At 40.1% G+C, this 3193-nt stretch overlaps 1 pseudogene; it reads right to left on the bottom strand.

The window, feature by feature from the left end:
• Positions 1-1062: 1062 nt before the first annotated feature.
• Positions 1063-2969, bottom strand: LOC116881801 (annotated as a pseudogene).
• Between the last annotated feature and the right edge of the window lie 224 nt (positions 2970-3193).

Genomic DNA, 3193 nt, shown 5'->3' on the forward strand with positions numbered 1-3193 from the left:
TTAAAAAAAAAAGAATAGAATTTGGTGGGGCGCCTGGGTGGCTCAGTCATTAGGCGTCTGCCTTCAGCTCAGGTCATGATCCCAGGGTCCTGGGATTAAGCCCTGCATTGGTCTGCCTGCTCAGCAGGGTGCCTGCTTCTCCCTCTCCTGCTCCCCAGGCTTGTATTCTCTCTCTCTCTCTCTCTCTCTCTCAAATAAATAAATAAAATCTTTAAAAAAAAGAATAGAATTTGGTGATTCATCACTTATGTATAACTCCCAGGATTCATCACACAAGTAATATGCATCACCTATTTAGTGTGACCACCATACACATCCCCTCCAACAACTCTGTTTGTTCTCTATAGTTAAAAATATCATCAGTTTCCCCCTTCTTTTTTCACATCCCAAATGTCCATCGGTTTCATTTCCAAAATTGCATATATGTATAACTTCATATGGTATTTGTCTTTCTCTAACTTATTTTTCTTAGCATAATGCACTCTAATTACATTCACATCCTTGTAAATGGCAACAGTTTACTCTTGATGATTAAGTAATATTCCATTCTCTCTATATATACATATTCTTTATCTATTACTCATTCAATGGACATTTAGCCTCTTTACATAATACATCTATTGTTGATAATGCTGATAAATACATCAGGGTGCATGGGCCTCTTTGAATCAGTATTTTTGTATCATTTTTGTGGGTACCTAGTAGTGCAATTGCCAGGTCACAGGGTAGTACTATTTTTCAATTTTGAGGAACCTCCATATTGTTTTGTAGAGTGGCTGCACCAGGTTGCATTCCCACCAACAGTGTAAGAGGGCTCCCCTTTCTTTTTTTTTTTTTCAGTTTTAAATACAGTTTTATTTAAGACATCGCATTTTCCACTTAACAATATCAAGCTTACAAAATATAATGTTTATTTCCTTTCCCTGTGCACATGTTCCATATTCAAGTATCAAGAATGCCCAGTTTGTTTGCTTCAATGTTAAAACTGCCATGGAATTTTTACAAATTTGGGTCCTTCAAATATTTTGTGTGGAACAATGTTAGACCTATTCTCAGTTTGGCTTAATCAACCTCTTTGATGGTGGGCCCAGAGGAGGCAACCCCAGAAGGAAGAGCTCCACCACTTGGGAAGCCTCCATGCATTCTTCCTGGCATGCCCCCTGCATTCTTGTACAGCTTGGTGATAACAGGGATGCAGACTTTGGTGTTCAAATTCTTCTTCTCTGCAGTCTGCTTCTTACCGAGTCAGTTGATTATTTCATTGAACTTGTCAAGAATCTTCTGTTTGTCCTCATCATTGATCTTGCCCTGAAGTTTTTCATCTTTAACAGTTGCTTTCGTGTCCAATGCATAAGACTCAAGTGAATTCTTGGAAGACAACTTGTCTCACTGTTTCTCTTCCTGAGCTTTGTACTTCTCAGCTTCCTGGACCATGAATGAGCTCAATGTCTTCCTTGCTCAAGCAACCCTTATCATTAGTGATGGTAATCTTGTTCTCTTTTCCTGTGCTCTTATCTATAGCAGAGACATTGAGGATACCATTAGCATCAATATCAAAAGTGACTTCAATCTGAGGAAACCATGAAGAGCAAGAGGTATGTCTGTCAGCTCAAACTTGCTGAATAGTTTGTTATCCTTGGTCATGGCATGCTCACCTTCATACACTTGAATAAGCATACCAGTCTGATTGTTGAAGTAGGTAGTGAAGGTTTGTGTCTTATAGGAATGGCAGTATTATGATTGATGAGAATAGTCATGACTCCTCCAGCAGTTTCAATGCCAAGAGAAAGTGGAGTGACATCCAACAGAAGCAAATCTTGAACATTTTTATATGTGCCTCCAAAAAGGATGGCTGCCTGGACAGCTACACCATAAGCAACAGCCCCATCAGGTTTGATGCCCTTATTCAGTTCTTTTCTATTGAAAACATCTTATAGAAGTTTCTGAATCTTGGGGATATGGGTAGAACTACCCACCAGGACAATATCATGGATCTGAGACTTATCTAGCTTGACATCCCAAATGGCTTTCTTTACAGGGTCCAGGGTGACAAGGAGTAAGTCAGTATTTAATTCTTCAAACCAGGCACAAGTAATAGAGGTATAGAAGTCAATTCCTTTGTATAGAGAATCAATCTCAATGCTGGGCTGCATGCTGGAGGACTTTCATGTTCACAAGCAGTACTGAGACAATGAACTGCCTTCTTATTTTCACTGATGTCCTTCTTATGTTTGCTTTTAAACTTTGCAATAAAATGGTTGACCATTCGGTTGTCAGTCTTCTCCACCTAAGTAGGTGTCTCCAGATGTGGACTTAACCTCAAAGATTGCATCTTCTAGTAAGGATTGACACATCAAAAGTGCCACCTCCTAAGTCAAAGATAATCACAGTCCTTTCAGCTCCAACCTTTCCATCTAAGCCATAAGCAATAGCAGCACCAGTTGGCTCAATGATGATTCAAAATACACTGAGACCAACAATAGTTACAGCATCTTTTTAAGCCTGATGCTGAGAGCCATTGAAGTATGCAGGTACTGCAACAACTTCATTGGTAACCATCTTCCCAAGGTAAGCCTCTGTGATTTCCTTCATTTTTGTCAAAACCATAGAGGACACCTCCTCTGCATAGAAGCTTTTTTCTCTCCCTTGTATTCTAGTTGAACCTTAGGCCTGCCAACATCATTCACCACCATGAAGGGACAATGCTTCATATCAGACTAGAGAATAGCGTCATCAAATCTACGTCCAATCGGGAGTTTGGCATCAAAAACTATGTTGGTGGGGTTCATCACAACTTCATTCTTTGGAGCATCACTGATCAATCGTTCGGTGCTGGTGAAGGCAACATAACTTGGGGTGGTTCCATTTCCCTGATCATTGGCAATTATTTCCACTTTCCCATACTGGAAGACACCCACTCAAGAGTAGGTGATGACAAGATCAATGCCAACTGCAGGTCCTTTAGACATGGCTGCTTCTCTGTGGGCCTGGCTCAGCTTTAGAAGAAAACAGCTGTCTGGAGATACAGCCCCATGTTTAATGAAACCCAATGATTCCCCTTTCTCTGCATTCTCATCAACATCTGTTTACTGTGTTGTTAATTTTACCATCTTGACATCGGTGTGTTGATATCCCACTGAGGTTTTGATTTGTATTTCCATGATGATGAGTGATGTTGAGCATCTTTTCATAT

This window comes from Lontra canadensis, unplaced genomic scaffold (genome assembly GCF_010015895.1).
Source record: "Lontra canadensis isolate GAN:19392208 unplaced genomic scaffold, GSC_riverotter_1.0 scaffold77, whole genome shotgun sequence".
In the NCBI taxonomy this organism is placed as follows: Eukaryota; Metazoa; Chordata; class Mammalia; order Carnivora; family Mustelidae; genus Lontra; species Lontra canadensis.